General features: G+C 42.0%; 2 pseudogenes; one reads left to right on the top strand and one right to left on the bottom strand.

Annotated features, from left to right (window-relative positions):
• The first annotated feature begins 846 nt into the window (after positions 1-846).
• On the top strand, positions 847-18,565 carry LOC122754696 (annotated as a pseudogene).
• Positions 18,566-19,235: 670 nt separating this feature from the next.
• Positions 19,236-19,601, bottom strand: LOC122726309 (annotated as a pseudogene).
• Between the last annotated feature and the right edge of the window lie 2,041 nt (positions 19,602-21,642).

Consider the following 21,642-nt stretch of genomic DNA (forward strand, 5'->3'; position numbering starts at 1 on the left):
ACCTAGCTGCCCCTATTAATACATCTTAATTGCCAATATTGATGGCCTCTTTTTAGTCCTAACTCTTCTTGAAGTTCTCTACAGCACTTAATACTGTTGACCACCTCCAGGATACTCTCTCCTGGTCACATTGCTCTCTTTTCAGGTCTTCCTCCTACCTGTCCAACCACTCCTCTTAGTGTCCTTTGCTAGATCATCATCCAGGCCCCACCCCCTGGAGCCTGTGTATATCCCAGGGCCATCCTAGATTCTCTTTTCTTCTCTATTCACATCTCTATTTTGATGAGTTCATTAGATACTATGAGGTTTGATTATCATCTCTACATAAGCAACTCCCAAATCTAAATATCCACGTAGCCTCTCCTAAACTCCAATCCTACATAATCAGTTCCTGCTGGATATCTCCACCTGGCTGTCCCACTTAGGAACCTGAGTTCAAATCCAGCCTCAGACATTTAACACTTACTAGTTGTGTGACCCTGGGCAGTCACTTAACCCCAATTGCCTTAAAAAAAAAAGTCTATTGGGTAGCTAGGTGGCACAGTGGGATAGAGCACTGGCCCTGGAGTCAGGAGTACCATGAGTTCAAATCCGGCCTCAAAACACTTAACACTTACTAGCCGTGTGACCTTGGGCAAGTCACTGTAACCCCAATTGCCTCACCAAAAAAAAGTATTAAGCAAGTACAGTAGAGACTAGAGTTAACCTTTTTTTTTTTTTTTGCAAGAGTTAACCTTTTATGTACTCTCTAAGACACCAGCAAGAGCCAGCTCAAACAATTTTTTATCTCTAACCCTGAAAAACTTATTTTTCTCTTTCCTGGTTTGACGCAATTCACTAGATAATATGTCTGCTGTTCTCTATACAGGTAAGCTTTCCTTGAGAAGATCTCCTTATGTATCAAGTTATCCTGAGAAGATTTCACCATGTATCAAACCATCACCATTTCTCACATGTTCAAAACAGAACTCATGATCCTTCCCCTCAGACCTACCCTCTGGCTTCCCCATTTCTATTAAGGGTACCACCATTCTTATGGGTCAACCAGATTCACACCTCAAAGGTATCATCTTTTTTTTTTTTAAGTGAGGCATTTGGGGTTAAGTGGACTTGTCCAGGGTCACACCGCTAGGTAAGTGTTTAAGTGTCTGAGGCCGGATTTTAACTCAGGTACTCCTGCCTCAGGGCCGGTGTTCTATCTGCTCGCACCACCTAGCTGCCCCAGGTATCACTCTTTATCCTTACTCCCATTCACCATAATAGAATCAGTTACCAGGTTTTACCAACTCTGCCTCCATGACATGGGCTCACATCTGTCCCCTTCTTTCCCTTCACAACCACCATCTGAATCAGGCCTTCCTTCTCACCTGGACTACTGCAACCAGTCTCCTTATTGGGCCTCTCTGCATGCAGTCTCTGCCTTTTCCAATTTGTCTTCCTCATAGCCACCAAACTGATATTCTTTTTTTCTTTTTTTTTGGAGGCAATTGGGGGTTAGTGATTTGCCCAGGGTCACACAGCTTAGTAAGTGTTAAGTGTCTGAGGCTGGATTTGAACTCAGGGTACTCCTGACTCCAGGGCCGGTGCTCTATCCACTGCGCCACCTAGCTGCCCCAAACTGTTATTCTTAAAGCACAAGGTCTGACCATGACACCTGGCCCTGTTCAAAAAGCTTCAGTGTCTTCACATCTTCCCCCAGGATAAAATATAAACTCCTTTGTTTGGAGATTCATACTCCTGACACCATACGGTTTCCTGACTTATTACAATTCCCATACTTCCTGTACCCAATACTGACCAACAACCTACTTGTTTTGTTTTGTTTTTTTGCACTAAGGCAATGAGGGTTAAGTGACTTACCAAGGCTACACAGCTAGTAAGTGTCAAGTGTCTGAGACTGGATTTGAACTCAGGTCCTCCTGAAATCCAGGGCTGGTGCTTTATCCACTGCAACCACCTAGCTGCCCCCCAACGACCTACTTGTTATTGCCTGTGTAGTACATTCCATCTCCACTGCCATACCTTTGTCCTCTCTGCCTGGGATGTTCTTCCTCTTACCTCTGCCTCTTGAAATCTCTCTTTAAGGACAGAGTTTTGTTTTATTTTTGTCTTTGAACTCAGGAAGATGAGTCTTCCTGAACTCTAAAGCTCTGCATATTCACTGCCCTAAAAGTACTGATAGCAGCTCTTTTTATGATATTAAAAAATTGGAACTAAGGGGTCATCCTATTGGAGACCCACTAAAACAAATTTGGCATGTGAATGCAATAGGATATTACCATGTCATAAGAAATTATGGAATGGGTAATTTCAGAGAAAATGGGAAAACTTTTATGAACGTGATGCTTAGCAAAATGATCAGAAATAGAACAATTGAACAATGATAAATATTTAGAGAAAAACAACTTTGAAAGACTTTAGAACTATCAATGCAATGATAAACAGTCAAAAAAGAATTAGGAGGAAATATGCCACTCATCTCTTTAGAAAAGAGGTGATGAACTTAAAATATGCAAAAAGAGCTATCCATTTTCAGACATAGCCTAACATGGGAATTTTTTATTTTTATTTTTTGTCAGACTAAGCAGCTTGTATGGAGAACTTTCTCTTGTTTTTTGGTTTGCTTGATATAAGGGAGAGGTAGTGTAGATGAAAGGAAAGATTAATTTCTAAATGCTTTTTTTTTTTAAAGAAAGAAAATTATGGGAACAAAATGAATCATGGTTACAGAGTGAGTTGAGACCCAGAACAAAGCAGGAGGTAAGCATGGAGTTAGAGGTTTGAAGAGAGGGTGTGAGAACCAGGCTGGAATTCTGAGCCTGGAGATGACCTCCAGAGGGAGAGAAACTTGGGAACAAGGCCTTGGTATCTTCTCCCCCTAGGGTCGTGGGGCTTGTCAGTTAAACAATCAGTTTAACTGCCCTTGCCTGAAAGTTCCATTGGTGTTGGCCTGTGCAGACAGGTAACCAAGAGAATAATCAGCTCTCACAAAAGGCCAGCAGGTGAGGAGCATCCAAGAAATCAGAGATTAGCATGTTCCCTTTCTACTTTGAGGGGACAGAGACAGCTTTATCTCTCTCACTTCAATTCAACTCAACAAGCATTTATTGGCCAACAAATCCACCAAGTAGAGAGTACTTTGTCAAGCCCGCTAGGGGAAATGGAAATGAAGTAATGCTATTCTTCAATCCTTGTGTGGGAACCATGATCTCATAGCTGTGAGTATTCATAGAATCAACGGGATGCTAGATTTGGAGTTTGAAGGGACCCTAAAGGTCATAGACTCCATAGCTCTTCATTTTATAGATGATGAAACTAAGGCCCAAAGTTACAGGTCATGGTCCATCCATACCTTGTCTGTTTTTTGTTTTGTTTTTTGTTTTTGTTTTTTGTGGGTCAATGAGGGTTAAGTAATTTGCCCAGGGTCACACAGCTAGTAAGTGTCAAGTGTCTGAGGTCGGATTTGAACTCAGGTACTCCTGAATCCAAGGCCAGTGCTTTATCCACCGTGCCACCTAGCTGCCCCCATCCATACCTTGTCACCTTGGGGCATGAGTGAAATAGGTGGCCCTGACTTATTTCCTTCTGAAAGAGAGAGCTATGACACAATACAGCAGTGCATCATCTCCTGCTAGGGAGGATAACCAGGAGAGCCAAACATTGAAGAGAGGAGCTCATGATACCCCGAGGACCCCAGAGCCAAGGGAATGATGGATCTGTAGCACTGAGGGACCAGATTGATCCATGAATGATATGAAGGAGCAAACTCTGACCTTATCCCTTGATGGGTCCCCCTTCAGGGTAGTCCTCTAGGTTTTGTAGGCTCTATAGGTCCTTGAAGAGTGTTGGATCACAAGGTAAGGGATGGTCTCCTAGTTCTTAGCATACACTTTAGTTCTTTCCTTTGTATTGGAACTCCACCTATAAGCTGTGTAAAGTGTTTGGCACTAGCTGCTGAGGGATGGTTCTAATCAGTGCTGACTGATTGATTGAGAAGACTGTATAGATGAGAGTTGGAATGGGGAGTCCCATTGGCTCACGAGGAGGGATTGGATTTGAACAGAGTAACTTCATGGAGCTTTACTTAATGTGGAAAGGACCATTTAGATCCGCTGGGAGGAGAGGAGAGCCTACCAGAAAAAAGAAGGGTCCTTGTATAGTCTCCATTACACATCCTTTTTGTATTTTTTACTCTATACTATAACACTCATATGTGGAGATTTGAGCCCAGGTCCCTTGGCAACTAGGTGGACACACTGGAGTGGCCCTGGAGTGAGAAAGACCTAGTCCAATTGTGACCTCGGACAATTATAACCTATGTGACCCTGGGCAAGGTCCTTTAAATTCTATCTGCCTCAGTTTTCTCATTATAAAATGGGGATGATAATATCATCTATCTCCCAGGGTTGTTGTAGGATAAAAATAAGATGCAATGCTATATAAATGCTAGCTGCTGCTGTTATCTAAGTCCCCTAGACTACACAGCCTTATGCTCTCCTTGGAGGAAATAGTATAAACCCCTAACAAGTCTAATAGAGGGTTGTCATTTGAGGAGGAAGAAAGCAATAGCTACTTCAGGAATCAGCGAAAGCTGTATGAAGGAGGATGTGTCCACTGAGCTGAGTCCTATATTTAGAAAACAAATGATAATTAGGTTTGGTTGGAATTTAGAATGGAGGAAAGAGAATAATATGAAATAAGGATGGATAAGTAAGTAGGAGTTAGATTGTGTAGGACTGTGAATGTTAGGCTATTGAGCTTGTTTTTTATCCTGGAAATAATAAGGAGCCACTGAAAGCTTTGTTCATTGGGTTGGCAAGCCAGACTTGGGCCTTAGAAATGTTACTTGGAAGTGATGTGGGGATGGGTTAGAGAGTGGAGAGACTGGAAGCCAGAATTAGTCTTAGAATAATTTTGGAGCTAGGTGATGGCTGTGTGGGTGGGAGGAGGATGGAGTGATTATAAGAGGTGGAGTGCTTAGAATCAGATCACTGGTTTTAAGCCCCTAGGCAAAGGAAGGAGGCTGGGCTGGGGAAAGCAGGATAGATAGCAAGGTAGAGATTGTTTGGGGGTTCAGTTGTCATAAGCAACACAGAAGCCAGAAACCTGCTTGCTAAATTTTAAGCCTTTGGGCCAGAACTTCATCATCTCCCTCTTGGTGAGGAGATTTTAAGATGAATAAAGTTCGAGGATCATTGACAAAGTAAAATGAAGTGCATAATAGAAAGTTGACCCTCAGAGGTAAGGAAGACCTGGGCCTTATGATTCTGGCAGAGTCACTGAGTTTTCTCAATGCTCCAGGCAGCTTCCTAAAACTATAATATAAATTGGACCCAAGCTGCTGATCTGCTTTTGGGTGACTGGTTCTTCTTACCTGTAATGAAGCCATAGGTGCTTAGAAACAACCACCAAAAAATAAAGAAACAAGGGTCCTTGTTTCTTTGGCCCTTTTAGGTTCCTTGCAAGTCTATAACTATGACCCCATGAATATGCAGGAGAATTTAGAGCTGGCGGAATGTAACATGCCTGGGTTCTCCAAGACACCAGGATGGCTTGGGGAAGCAATAAAAGAAAAACCCCAGGTTTGCTTAGGGTTGTTCCTCCTTATTCTGACCCAGCCTGAAGCTGAATGGGTCTACTGGGCTCACCTAGTCAAGAAGCATGTGAAACCCCTATAGCCCTACAAACAAACAAACAAACAAAAAAACAAGAAGCATGTGAGAGATGGGCAAAGGACTCTGTTCACCTGTATATTTGTGTGTTTAAATTCTGCTATAATCTTCTCCCACTTGGTGGAGGGATTGAACATCTGCCCAATAAACAGAAAAGGTTTCTTCAGTAGAACAAGGTCAACACAGGTTCAATGGTGGTAAGGAAGGTTATGCAAGGACAGGGGCTCTTGTCACAACATCTGCTTGTGATTTAGAAATTACATTTGTTATAATCCCTTTAACAAATACATGCGAAGGTAAGAGGCAGGCTTTTGAAGGGTTTTGTTTGTTTCTTGAGCAGACCACACCTTCTTTTAGTAATGGAGAATTATAAGATACTGACTGCTGTGGTTTTAACCCTTTGTTTGTTTGTTCTGTTTTGTTTTGTTTTTGGTGGTGGTGGTGGTGGGGTTTGCTGGGCAATGAGAGTTAAGTACCCTAATTAATTGACGTATTGATTGGATATATATTTGAACATGAACTGTGGCCAGACAATGCAGGCAATGTGCTTAGTGTTGAATAGAGATCAGGCTAGATTGCACGTGGGAACATTGCATAGCCCTTTTATATCATCTGTAGTTTGTCTCACCACTGGGAATCATCCATGCTCTGTGGCTGCATCATTAAATAATGCTTATCTCAGAAGAAGAAGTACAGATGACCCTCGGCACTGTAGAGATATACAGTGGGGGCGAGTACATTAGAGAGCAAATCGCCAGTGAGTTGCTGTGATTAAGGGGAATAAGAGACATTGTCAGGAGCCCAGATAACTGAAAAGAGTGGCAAAGGATGGACAATCTGAGTGCTAGTTTGATCTGTTTAATATATTCCAATAACCAGAGAAAGAGCTTTAGCACTTTGGATAGATTTTCCATTGAGTGTTTTTGGAAGTATGTGGATGAGAATCATATGAAAAACATTACCCTTTGATCAAGCAATACCACTGAAGTAACATTTATTATTCATGGGTAGGTAAAGCAATATGATAGGTTTTATAACACAGACATCTCCCCCACAAGAGTAAAAGACCTATTTGTAAAAAAATATTTTATTTTATTTTTTTCCCTTCTAATAGAATTTTATTTTTCCAAAATATATGTAAAAAACAAAATTTTTAAAAATTTAAAAATATATTTATAGCAGCACTTTTTGTGGTGGCTAAGAATTGGAAATCAACAGGATGCCCATCAGTTTGGGAAATTGGCTAACAAGCTGTAGTATATGATGGTAATGGAATATTATTGTGCTATAAGAAATGACAAGCATGATGATTTCAGAAAAGGCCTGGAAAGACTTGTTATGAACTGATGCATAAGTGAAGTGGGGGGCGAGAACCAAGAGAATATTGTACACAGAGACAGGAAGATTGTTTGATCGAAGAACTGTGAATAACTTGACTATTCTTAGCAATACAATGATCTAAGACAATCCCAAAGGACTAATGATAGCATATAGATTGAATGAATGCAGACTAGAGCATGCTATTTTCACTTTCTGTCATTTTTTCCTTGTATAAAATTACTATATGGCAATATTTTACATTGCACATGTTAATCTATACTCTGATTGCTTACTGCCTCAAAGAAGGGGAGGGAAGGAGGGAGTGACAGAGGGCTAAAATATTGCGAACTCAAAACTTTAAATAAAATGAGTATTTACTGGCAAAAAAGAATCATAGGACAAATAGAATTAGTATGGGATCTGCAACAGTGGCAGGGAGCAGCTGCATTAATGAAACCACAATACATTTGGGAAGATTAAGTCTTTGTTATTATATTTGTAATAATAAGGGAAGCAGCAGTGTTGGGCCTCTATCCAAGGAGATATTATCCTGGACCATGAAATATGGTGATAATCTCTTTGTAGGATCTTGAAAGACTGTAAAAGTCTCTGGCTTGAGGAAGGATACAATAATCAACATGACCTGAAGGATCTGAAGCATCAAGACTATGGAGTCGTGTTTAAGGCTAGTCAAGGCCAGCAAAGCAGAGGAGCAGGTGAGGGTTGAGCATAGCAGAAGTGAAAAATAATATGGTCACTATAGAAGAAGTGAATTATGAGGCCAAGTGAAAACAAGTAGTGGCTAATATAATAGAAAAAACATATTTCTATTGCACTTAAAGTTTACAAAATGCTTTCCTCCCAACAGCTCTATTCCACAAGTGTTATTTGTTTTTACAGATGAGAAAACTGAGGTTCCAAAGGGTTAAGTGCAAGATGGCAAAGAGAAGCCAGGAGGTTGCCTGAGCTCTCTCGGGTTTCCCTTAGAAACAACATTAAATCAAAGGGTTAAGCATCTTGGCCACCCAGCATCAACAAACCACTAAGTATCAGTCAGGATTCTAGCCTGGTTTGTCCCTCTAGCCAAAGCAGAAGCCAAGTGAAATAGGCTGGTAGTCATGGTGAGAGCAGGAAGTAAACTGAAGTAGCTGAAATATAATGTGAAGGATGGGTAGTCAGAAGTAAGGACACCTTCTGGGTTCTTGGGGTGATGAAGGAGTAAAGGGGCAACAACCAACATACATTTTGAATTTGTTTTCTAGTTTTTTTGAAGAAAAAGATGAAGCTGCAGTCTCCAGGCTTCCCAGAACCATCATTTCTTAGGTAATCATAAATAATGTGTATTAATACTTTAAGATACATATTCATACATGTAGTAGGTTTGCATCCACATGTCTGAGGAGCTCACCTGAAGCAAGTGGAGAAAGTTCTTTAGAGAGGTCCCTTTCCTCCAGATTCCTGGATTTGAACAAGCAGTTTTCAGAAGAAGAAATCAAACCTATTACAAGGACTAAAAAAGGGCAGGAGTAGAATTTTTTAATGTAAAAAAAGTATGGGTAGTAACCATGATCTCAGACAAAGTTAAAGTGAAAATGGATTTAATCAAAAGAGAAAATAGGGAAACTATACTATGTGTCAGCAATATTATTCAATATTATTTTAGACCACTTAAAATAGCTAGACAGTATAAAATATCTTAGAGTATACCTACCAAAACAGACACAGGAACTATATGAACATAAACATAAAATACTTTTTATACAAATAAAGTCAGATCTAAATAGTTGAAGTAACATTTATTATTCATGGGTAGGTAAAGCAATATGATAAAAATGACAAGTTTTGCCTAACTTATCTATTTATTCAATGCCATTCCAACTAGATTACTAAAAACATCTTACTGAACTAGAAAAAAATAATAACAAAGTTCATTTGGAAGAACAAAAGGTCAGGAATTTCAAAGAAACCAGGAAAAAAGATGTAAAGGAAGGAGATTCAACAGTATCAAACCTTAAACTATAAGGTGAAGGCATTGTTGAAATATAAAATGGATAATTTCTATCATTTTAAATTTAAAATTTCTGGTATGCATAAAACCAACGTAGCCAAGAATAGAAGGAATGCAGAATATTGGGGAGAAACTTTCATAGACAATCTCTCAGATAGTATGTGATTGGGCTGGAAAATTATAGTGGGGTGAAAAGGGAAGCCCTCTGAAGAATTGGAAATTGAGGGGATGCCCACCAATTTGGGAAGAGCTAAACAAGTGTGGTATATGATTATGATGGAATACTATCGTACGATAAGAAATGGTGTGGGGCGGCTAGGTGGCGCAGTGTATAGAGCACGGCCCTGGATTCAGGAGGAGTTGAGTTCAAATCCAGCCTCCAACATTTAACAATAATTAGCTGAGAGTGCCTCCGGAAACAGCAGAAGGCCGCAGTGGGCCGCGCGGTCGCGGGGGGCCGGCAGGGGAACACGACCCGCCCGTCCGCGTTCTATCTCCAAGGCAAATTCGAAGCTCCCCCGGCAGGCCTTGTGCAGCCTCCTGGGCCTGGACAGGAGGGGCCGCCTCCCGGTCAGAACCCAGGAGCACCTGAGGCCGAGGCCGCACGAAGCGGCGCAGGAGCCGGAGGCGGACGAAGCGTTCTGGGAAAAGCCGAAGCGACTCGGGCCCCTCCTCGAGCGAAACGAGACAAGGAGAACCGTCACCGTAAACGCAGCCATAGCCGGAGCCGGAGCCGAGACCGGAAGCGTCGGAGTCATAGCCGAGATCGCTGCAACCGTGACCATGGAAGTGCTTCCCGGGACCGAAGGCGGCGCAGCAAACCTTTGACCAGAGTCACTAAAGAGGAACACGGTGGAGTAATTCGTTCCCGTCGTTAGGAGAAGAAAAAGAAGATCCGTAAATACTGGGACGTCCCACCGCCTGGCTTTGAGCACATCAGCCCCCACGCAATACAAAGCAATGCAAGCTGCCGGTCAAATTCCAGCCACCGCCCTACTTCCAACCATGACCCCCGATGCCTGGCAGTGCCCGTCAACTCTATGCTGGCAACATCCCCTTTGCATCACAGAGGAAGCCAACGCTCAGATGCGCCTCGCGGGGCTTACCCAGGCTCCTGGCACCCGGTCTTCGCCGTGCAGATTAACCAGGATAAGAACTTTGCCTTCCTAGAGTTCCGATCAATGGATGAGACGACTCAGGCCATGGCCTTTGATGGCATCGTCTTCCAGGGCCAATCCCTCAAGATCCGAAGGCCCCACGACTACCAGCCACTGCCTGGCACGTCCGAAAACCCCTCTGTCTATGTGCCCAGTGTCGTGTCCACTGTGGTCCCAGATTCTGCTCACAAACTGTTCATTGGGGGACTCCCCAACTACCTGAATGATGATCAGGTTAAGGACTTGCTGATTTCATTTGGGCCGCTCAAAGACGCTTTCTGTGAGTACGTGGATAACGTTACTGACCAGGCCATCGCGGGGCTGAACACGATGCAACTGGGGGATAAGAAGTTACTGGTACAGAGGGCTAGTGTGGGAGCCAAGAACGCAACGCTGGTGAGCCCTTCGAGCACGATAAACCAACAGAGTGGTTGTCACAAAGAACTGCGACCCCGACTCCTACCACCGTCGGGACTTTTGGTAGAAGCAGCCAGGGAGGAGGACGGGATCCGGGGGCTGGAGCTGGCTGGGGGACCCCCCCATCCCTTCCCCCTACTCGTTCCCTACCAGGAGAGGAGGAGGAAGGAAGCAGCAGCAACAGCAGCAGCGCCTCGTCGGCAGATGCGGAGAGGCCCAAGCTCTGGGCAGGGGAGGGACTGGGGTGCGGACACACACACACACACACACACACACACACACACACACACACCGAGGGATGGGGGATGGGGAGGGCACGGGGGTGGGGGGGGCCCTCCTCCCCTTTCGGTAGCAACATATCGTGTTTATATTTTACAGCCAAAACTTCTTTCAATTTTGTTCTCCTGACCTTCTTCCCCACCCGCCCAGGACCACAAAGCCTTTCTTCCCGTCCCCTTCCCGTAATGGTTTCTTATGTAGTAGAGTTGATGTTTCTCTCCACCCCTCTCCTGGCAGTTTCATATTTGGCAAAAAGACGAAATTGCTCATTAAACATTTTGTTGTATTAAAAAAAAAACAATAACTAGCTGTGTGACCCTGGACAAGTCATTTAACCCCAATTGCCTCACCAAAAAAAAAAAAAAAGAAAGAAAAAAAGAAATGGTAAACAGGATGTTTACATGAACTGATGCAGAGTGAAGTGAACAGAACCAGAAGAATATTGTACACAACAGCAATGTACAATGGTTAATTGTGAATGACTTAGCTATTCTCAGAATACAATAATTCAAGACAATTCTTGAAGGACTTATGATGAAAAATGTTATCCACTTCCAGAGAAAGACTTGATAGAGTCTAAATGCAGATAAATGGGTATGTTTTTACACTTTATTTTTTCTTGTCTGTGTTTTCCTTTAACACATGACTAATAGAAATATGTTTGGCATGACTGCACGTGTATAACATATCAAATTTCTTACCTTCTCAGTGAGGGTGAAGGGAAGGAAGGAGAGAATTTAAAATTCAAAAATTTAAGGAACAAATGTTTAAAATGACATGTAAATTTTACATGCACTTGAAAGAAATAAAATATTAAATATTTTAAAAAGAAAAAACAAAGAAAAAGGAGCTGGGCCACTTCTAGAGCAGCAGTGTTCACTGCTGAAGGGCTTGGGCTTTGGGATAATTCCTTGGCCCCCATGGAAAGGGAAAGGAGGAGTTTTAGTTTTGCCAAAGAGAATTGGCCAGTGAGCATAAATTTATGCTCATTCAGTAAACTTAAAAGGAGAAACAACTCCCAACAACACTCTCCAGGGTGGTTGATGTTTTAAAACATCAAAGCCTGAAACATTTTGTAGGATTGTGGATTAGGTATTTCACTTTCAGTTTTCACCTCCACTACCTGATCTACCTCCCGTCCTTTCTTCTGGTTCATTCTCCTGTCAGTGGTCAGCTTTTCCTCCAAGAAGCATTTTAGTAGCAAAAGCCATGTCCACCTGCCAGTCAATATCCAGAGCAAGGAATTTTTGACCTCTAGAATTCATGATCTATTTCAGGATGGCTGTTTGTTCACCTGGGTTCAAGGAAAGAAACAAAAGTCTCCAGGGCCCTGAGGTCTTGGGCTCACCTAGATGTCCACATGCAATCCCTGCCATCTGCAAGCTGCTTCCTTAGTGACTGCAGGGATGGAAGGTGGGGAGGGGGTGGAGGAAGAAATATCCCCTCCATTCCCCCAATAGAAGATTGGGAGAGGGGCAGCTAGGTGGCGCAGTGAATAGAGCACCCGACCTGGATTCAGGAGTACCTGAGTTCAAATCCGACCCTCAGACACTTAACACTTACTAGCTGTGTGACTCTGGGCAAAAACTCACAACCCCAATTGCCTCACTAAAAAAAAAAAAAAGTTTATTTAGAATAACCCTTCTCACCTCTTTCCCCCCTTCATTCATGGGTCCCAAGGGATAAACCAAGACCTTCCAGAGGCCAGAGAACATACATCATCCTAAGCCGCTGGTTCTCGTGCTCGCCAGGCTCAGGCCATCACCTCATAGCCAATACATACATATATACATGTATGTATGCATGTGTCTATATATGTGTCTATTCCTTCACTTACCTTGAAGAATACTATAATATTCTTTTTTTTTTTTTTTTTAGGGCAATGAGGGTTAAGTGACTTGCCCAGAGTCACACAGCTAGTGTCAAGTGTCTGAGGCTGGATTTGAACTCAGGTACTCCTGAATCCAGGGCCGGTTCTTTATCTACTGCGCCATCTAGCTGCCCTTAGACTTTTTTTTTAATATCCTTTTAAAGTCTTCTCTTTCTAAACAGCCCCTTTCACCAGTTCTCCTCCTGTGCCATGCTTTAGCATCCCTCCACCTTCTTGGAATATAGTCTAGTCTATCAGTGTCCTTCCTAAAATAAGGTACCTTACATACAACACAAAAGGATAGATGAAAACTAACCATAGCAGAGTATAGGAGGGCATATGTTTTTGGAGTTGCTCTTGAAGTAGAGGATCTAATGGGAGATATTAAGAATTAAGCCATGAAATTTTATTCTATTTATTTTTTTTTGTGGGGCAATGAGGGTTAAAGTGACTTGCTCAGGGTCACACAGCTAGTAAGTCTCAAGTGTCTGAGGTCAGATTTGAACTCAGGTCCTCCTGAATCCAGGGCCGGTGCTCTATCCACTGCACCACCTAACCGTCCATGCTATGAAATTTTCTTTTCTGTTTTTTGGTGAGGCAGTTGGGGTTAAGTGACTTGCCCAGGGCCACACAGCTAGTAAGTGTTAAGTGTCTGAGGCCGGATTTGAACTTGGGTCCTCCTGAATCCAGGACCAATCTATCCACTGTGCCACCTAGCTGCCCCATATGTATGAAATTTTAAACATTTTTAAAAAATGTAAATATGTTCTTCCTCTCTATAGAGAAGTATGTTCCAATATCAGTCCTCTGTAACTAACGTTGTTACTGCATTTGATCCCATTGTTTTTTAGTGTGGCTTCATTTATATTATGTTAGTCATTGTGTACAATGTTATCTTGGTTCTGCTTTCTTTGCTCTGCCTCAGTTTATGCAAGACTTCCCATCTGAGATGAAAGCATTCCATTATATTGAGACAGGTAGGTGGCACAGTGGATAGATCATTGGTCCTGGGGTCAGGAAGACCTGAGTTCAGATCTGGTCTCAAAAACTTATGAGCTGTGTGACCCTGGGCAGGTCACTTGCCCTTGTTTGCCTCCGTTTCCTCATCTATAAATTGGGGATAATAATAGCACCTACCTCCCAGGGTTCTTGTGAGGATCAAATGAGATAATAATTGTAAAATGTCTAGCCAGTGCCTGGTATATAGTAGGCATTATATAAATGTTAGCTATTGTTATCATATTGTATTCATAAACTAGTTGGTTTAGCCCAATTGATGGGTACATGTTTTGTTTCTAACTTTTTGTTACTACAGAAGTGCTGTTATGAATATTATAGTACACATGAGATCGATCTTTCTATCATTGACCTCCCCAGAGTCAACGGATGAATAATTAAGTGATTATTGTCACTTTACAAATTAAGAAACCAAAGCCTAGAGGGGTTAAAGTCACCTGTCCCTGGTCTCCACAGTCTCAAAAAGTTACAAAATGTTTTCCAGAACGGTTGTGTTAATTCTCAGCTCCACCAGCAATTAAATAGTGTGTCTCACTTCCCACAATCCCTCTGACACTGACCATCACCATATTTTATAAAATTTTCTCAATTTCATATATGTGAAGTAAAACCCTGACAGTTTCTTTCTTATTCTATTTGTATTGATTTTGTTTGTGAGAAAACTTTTCAACATTATGTGATTGAAATGAACTATTTTTTGATGATATCAAAATTAAAGTGTTAATAGCAATGATGACAGCTCACATATACCTTTTTTTTTTTTCCACGGGAGCAATGGGGGTTAAGTGACTTGCCCAAGGTCACACAGCTAGTAAGTGTCTGAGGCCGGATTTGAACTCAGGTACTCCTGAATTCAGGGCCAGTGCTTTATCCACTGTGCTACCTAGCTGCCCCCCCACATATACCTTTTTAAGGTGGATAAAGCAATTTACACACATGATCTCATTACCTCATTTACCATTCTTGTTTCTTTCATCTTATTATCTCCCAAGGCTTTATCCTAGGCCTTCTTCTCTTCTCCCTCTATACTGTTTCAGTTGGTGAATTAACATGAATTTAGTTATCATCTCTACACAAATGATTCTCATATCTATTTGTCCAGCCCAACCTCTTTCTTGACCTAGAGTCTCACATTTCCAGCTAACTGCCATATTAGATCTGTCAAGGATGTTCAGTAGACATCTTAAATTCAACATTTTCAAAACTGAAATCATTCTTACTCCTCTAAACCTTCCTCTCTTACTAATTTCCTTATTACTGTCTAGGATGCCACCATCCTCTCAGTCACCCAGGCTGGCAACCTAGAATCCTTATTCTTTTACCACAATTGTCCTCCATTTCCAATCTGTTGGCAAAGTCAATAGAGTCTGCTTTCACTACATCTCTCATATATGCTCCCTTCCCTCCTGACCTTGGTGCAGTCCCTCATCACCTCACACCTGCACTATTGCAATAGGGATAATCTCACCATGCCATACTACCTCTAGGGAAAGCAACACCACCTTTCTGTCATCAGCTATAGAACCAAACATCTCTTCCCTGGCGGCTAAAAGGAGATTTGGATCCAGCCATGATAGAGATTAGCTGGACAAGGAGCTGATGGGGAGCGGGATGGGCAGACTATTTCATCAAGACATCAGGGCAAGGAGAGTACATAGCCTCTTATAAGACTTTGTATTTGTGGGGCACTTTTAACTCTTTCCAGAGACCATTCATATCCATCATCTCAGTTTATCCTTGAAACAACTCTGTGACATCTCTAGAGCACATATTATTATTGCAGGTGGGGCTCTTTAGCCTTGGCAGGCAACCTGCCTAGGAGAAGGAAACCCTGATTTTAAACCTCCGCTGTCTTGTAGCTATGCCCATATATGGGAAAGGCTTCGGGAGTTAACCCCGAGGAAAAATCAGGAGTCCCTTAGGCAGTTGGATGTTGGACATCACATCCCTCTGGCAACTCCTGGTGCCAAACTGTATTGGCTCTGCCTCTCCTTTGGATCCACCAATGTCGCGGAGAGGGAAAACCTGCTGCATGGGCAACAGCTTGTTTTCCAATCGATCTGCCCAGGCCAGCCCCCTGGAGAGGACACTCCTGCTACTCCTAGTGGGGTAGATACAACAGTTACCGGTTATAAGTCACTCAGGAGCTGAGGCTCCCTTATTGTGGCCTGTGGCTCTTCAAGGTGCTGATCTATGGTCGTCCAAGACTGGTAGAGGCCTACTACTACTACTACTACTACTACTACTACTACTCTCCCCTTCCTCCCCATTTGATAAAGAATTTGAGGTTGAGAAGTAAAAATGGTTTGCCTAAGGTCTCCAAGCTGGTATGTGGCAGATCCAGGGTCAGAGTGCAGGTCTCTTGATTCTTGGCCTGTCTTTCCATTACTGCAGGAACAGGTCTGATGTATAGGGGAGGGATGACAGGATGGAGGACATTGCCCAGACCTAGAATTCAGAATTGGGAAGGATCTCACTGGTCTAACCCTCTCATTTTATAGGTAAAACTGAAGGCCTGGATGACAACCTGACTTGTCCAGAGTCACAGAGGTACTTAGAGAGCCAAGGCAAGAGCCCAGACCCCTTGGCTCCCACCCGGTGCCCTTTCTACAGGCCCATACAACTAGTGAACCAGGTTACACGGCAAAAGCAAGGTAAGCAAAAGATTTGGGGATGAAAAGAATAGGGGGACACCACCCAGATCTGGAATCAGTGCCCTAATTCTATAGGAGAGGATACTGGAGCCCCAAGAGCTGCAGTGATTGTCCAACATCATATGGTTAAGACCAGAGCAGGGATTTGAACTCACACCTCCTGACTGAGTGCAGGGCTCCTTTCATCAGTATTTCCACTAGCATATGCAGCCACCACTTCATTTTCTTTCCCATCCTCTCTCTAACCCACATGCCATTGGACTCTGGATTCATCTGGGTTTAAGATGTGGAAATTCTAGATGATACTTGTAATTTATCTTATTGGGCTCGGGCCTCTACGCAGTTTCCTGGGAACTCCATTGATTTTGCTACTTGTTAACAGATCATAGGATCAAAGATTTAAAGCTGAAAGAGACCTGAGAGGTCTTCTGGGCTAATCCCCTAATTTTACAGATGAGGAACTGAGGTTCAGAGCGGTGAAGACCTGCCCAAGAGCACACAGGTCATCAGTGGCAGAGTCAGGATTGAACCCCAGACCTCAAGCTCCAAATCCAGCCATCTTTCCCCTCTAACACACTGTCTTCTAGCTACATATTAAAAGATCAACCTATTTAATCTAGACAGAATTGTAAAGCAAAGCGATAAAAAAAAGTCTCAATGGCCATTCCCAAGTCGGTAATACATCTGGGTCATTTAACCTTTGGTGCTCTCTGAGACCAGGAGTTACAGATCTGAAGTGAGAGAAAGTTCACGTACCCAGAGTTCCCCATACCTATGGAATCACAAGTTTGGACTAAGAAAACAAGTTTTTTTTCCAGTGAGATTCTTGATATTATTCATTGGTTAAGCCCCAATATTACAGGTAAAAAGCTCATTACAGAGGAGACTACGAAGCATATAGTTATACAGTTGGTACCTAACTGAGTTACCACTCTCTCTTGTGTCTTCTAACCAGCATCATCAAAGACTCCATATTTCTTGGTCAAAGTGTGTTGTATCCAACTCAATTTAACAAGCACTTATTTGGTGTCTGTGGTGTGCAAGAAATTGTTTTAGGTGCTGGGGATACAAAGACAAGAAAGAAAAAAGAAGGAAGAAAGAAAAGGGAGAATGGAAGAAAGTGAGAAGGAAGGAAGGAAGAAAAAGAAAGGAAGGAAGAAGGGAGGGAAGAGAGAGAAAGGAAGGGAGGAAGAGAGACAAAGACAAAGAGATAGAGGAGAGACAGAGAGAGAAAGAGACAGAGACAGAGAGTCCACTCAAGGAGCTTTCTATCTACCAGGTACTGTTAGCTCTCCTTTGGAAAGTTTCACTGTCCTATAGGAACTTTGGGTTATAGAGTAGCTTAGGAGACAAACATTTATAAAGACCTTTGAATGATTCAAAGGGAAATGTGAGATAAACATACAAGGTTATACTACAACCAAGAGAGAGTTTTGCTGCCACCAAGAGCCTGACTACTTTTCTTTGTGAGTTATCTAGACAGAAGAGACATCAAAGGCCCCAGTTTGTAGATAAGGTTTCCCCAAAGCACGTGGCAGCACTGGGTTTACTGCAAACAATGCTACATTTTCAGATCAAAGAGTTTGAGGGCCTAATCCAGGAGCTCCTGAAAAGCTGTACCATCACTGCTCACTATCCAATAGTATGTCAAAGGTCAGTAATCCCTTAACAATTCATTTATTTTTTTAAATTTTTTTAAAATTTTTAATTTTTTTTAGTGAGGCAGTTGGGGTTAAGTGACTTGCCCAGGGTCACACAGCTAGTAAGTGTTAAGTGTCTGAGGCCAGATTTGAACTCAGGTCCTCCTGAATCCAGGGCCGGTGCTCTATCCACTGCACCACCTAGCTGCCCCAACAATTCATTTATAACATAGAATCATAAAAGATTAGTTGAAAAAGATTTTAGAGGTTTTTGCCATTCAACCTCTTCATTTTCTCCATGTAAAACTGAAGGTTTAGTTAGTGGCAGAGTGAAGTCTAGAATCATCTTTCCCTTTCCCTTTTAATAAACCCTGTTGCCAAGGTGATACATTCCCCAAAGGCACTCTTTAGATACACAAGATGCAAGGCTTCATTCCATTGCTTGACACCTGCTTTGTTCACTCTTTCCTTCAGTTGCACTCTGATCCATGTGTCAGACACTCCCTCTCTGCTCCAGCTGGGGAAGATTAAGCTAGAAAAAGCAGAGCTTGGGTGTCTTTGTCCTTCCTTCAACACCCTACCTTTTTTGTTTTCTTGGAGAAAAGGTTTATTTTTTCCTATTTTTGGTAGGATTGTGAGATTTCAGTGCCCTCCCATGATTCTTTTTGGGTTTTTGGTGGGGCAATGAGGGTTAAGTGACTTACCCAGGGTCACACAGCTAGTAAGTGTCAAGTGTCTGAGGTCAAATTTGAACTCAGGTCCTCCTGAATCCAGGGCTGGTGCTTTATCCACTGTACCACCTAGCTTCCCCCCCACCATGATTCTTAAATAGGGGTAGCATGGCATAGAGGCAAGAGACTGCCTTCTGTAGAGACTACTACCACCATTCTCCCGGGCTTTAGAACTGGAGGATCTGGGTTCAAGTCCTGGCTATGCCACTTACTAATGTGTGTATGATCTTTTTTTCTTTTTGGGGGGGGCAATGAGGGTTAAGTGACTTGCCCAGGGTCACACAGCTAGTAAGTGTCAAGTGTCTGAGGTCGGATTTGAATTCAGGGCTGGTGCTTTATCCACTGCACCACCTAGCTGCCCCCTTACTCATGCCTTTATTGAGGAAGCTTCTAATGTTTCCCTTTATAATTTTTTTTTTGGTTTAGGTTTTATTCGATATCATATACAAAACGTTTCCAGACCCAAGAGTTTAATCCTCCTCCTCTTCATCCTGGTTGATCTGGAAGTACCGTAATTCGTAACTCTCTTTGCTATTGGCCACCACTCAGAGCCAATCTCGAAAATTGTTCTTCTTTAAGTATTTCTTTGTCAGGTACTTCAAATACCTTTTAGAAAATGGCACCTCTGAAGTCCCAGTGATCTTACTCTTGCTTATCTCAGTGGTTACGACTCCACCACCAAGATTGCCGGCCTTTCCATTCACTTTGTAAAAACTGCTCAAAATTAATAGCATCCATAATCCCATCTTCCACAGGATGGGTACAATCCAGGGTAAATTTGAGCACTTGCTTCTTTTTTTGCCGCCTTTCATCACAGATTACTTCACAGGAGCCATGATGATTGAGGAAGCAGAAAGGGCTCCCTTTATAATTTAAACAAATTTATTATTTTTAAACCTTGTTTACCTGCTGTATGTATTTTAAATGGGTTTTGTCTCCAGATGAAGACAAGCTCACTGAGTGGTACCATAGAGGAATAGGTAAGAAGGGGGAAACACAAAAGGAAAGAGCAAAAGTAAACCTGTGATTGGCAGCTAGTTGGCATAATGGATAGAGTGCTGGACCTGAAGTTAGGAAGACTTATTCCCCCTGAGTTCAAATCTGGCATCAAACACTTATTAGCTCTGTGACCCTGAACAGGTCACTTAAACCTGTTTGCTTCAGTTTCCTCATCTATAAAATAAGCTAGAAAAGAAAATGGCAACTCACTCCAGTGTCTCTGCCAAGAAACCCTAAATGGGGTCATGAAGAGTCAGACACCACTGAAGAACAACTGAACAACAACAAAAACCTGTGATATCATTATCCTAGACCAGGGTTGTTTTCTTTCTTTTTTTTTTTTTTTTAGTGAGGCAATTGGGGTTAAGTGACTTGCCCATGGTCACACAGCTAGTAAGTGTCAAGTGTCTGAGTCCGGATTTGAACTCAGGTACTCCTGACTCCAGGGCCGGTGCTCTATCCACTGCACCATCTAGCTGCCCCAGGGTTGTTTTCTTAAACATTTTTGGTCATGGACTCCTTTGGCAATCTGGTGAAGCCTATGCATCCCTTCACAGAATAATGTTTATAAATTCTTAAAATACCTAGAATTATAAAGGAAATTAATTATACTGAAATACAGTTATAAAAAATTTTTTTGGAAGTTCATGGAGCCCAAGTTTAAAACTCCCTAAACTGAGTCAAATTTATAAAAATACTAAGTCATTCCCCAATTGATAAGTGGTCAAAGGGTATGAACAGGCAGTTTTCAGAAGAAATCAAAGCTATATATAATCCTGTGAAAAAATGCTCTAAACCACTGATAATTAGAAAAAACGTAAATTAAAACAATTCTGAAGTGCTACCTCATACCGATCAGGAAAATGATAAATGTTGGAGACGATGTAGAAAAATTTAGACACTAATGCACTATTGGTGGAGCTGTGAACTGATCCAACCATTCTGCAGAACAATTTCGAACTATTCCCAAAGGGCTATAAAACTGTGCATACCCTTTGATCCAGTAATGCCACTACTAGGTTTGTATCCCAATAAGACTTAAAAAAAAAAAAAAGAAAATGGCCTATATGGATAAAAATATTTATAGCAGCTCTTTTTATGGTGACAAAGAACTGGAAATTGAGGGGATGCCTATCAATTGGGGAATGACTGAACAAGTTCTGACATATGGTTGTGATAGAATACTATTGTGCTATAAGAAATGATGAGCAGGATGATTTCAGAAAGTCTTGGAAAGACTTATATGAACTGATATATAGTGAAGTGAGCAGAACCAGGAGAACATTGTACATGGTAACAGCAGTTTTGTATGAGTAGTTGGCTAGTCTGATCAATGCAATGATAAAAGATAATTCTTATGACGAAAGATGCTATCCATCTCCAAAGATAGAACTGATGGAGTCTGAATGCATTTTTTTTTTTTGGTGAGGCAATTGGGGTTAAGTGACTTGCCCAGGGTCACACAGATAGTATGTGTTAAGTGTCTGAATCCGGATTTGAACTCAGGTCCTCCTGACTCCAGGGCCAGTACTCTATCCACTGTGTCACCTAGCTGCCCCTGAGTGCACATTGAAGCATAATTTTTTCACTTTCCTTATTTTTCTTGATGGGGGGGGGTGCTAAAAACATAGCTAATGTGGAAATATATTTTGCATTAATTCACATTTATTAATATATTGCTTGCTTTCTCAATGGCTGGGGGAGGAGCAAGAGGGAAGGAGAGAATTCAGAACTCTAAATTTTAAAAAGTGATTGCTAATTTAAAAAAATTTTTAAAAATAAAAAACGAAGTCCTTCTCTAAACTTTAAAAAACCAAAAATCTACATTAAGTTCTCTAGTGACTAAAAAGGGGTTGATTAATTATCCTTATTGAATAA

The sequence above is a fragment of the Dromiciops gliroides genome, chromosome 4 (genome assembly GCF_019393635.1).
Source record: "Dromiciops gliroides isolate mDroGli1 chromosome 4, mDroGli1.pri, whole genome shotgun sequence".
Taxonomy (NCBI): Eukaryota; Metazoa; Chordata; class Mammalia; order Microbiotheria; family Microbiotheriidae; genus Dromiciops; species Dromiciops gliroides.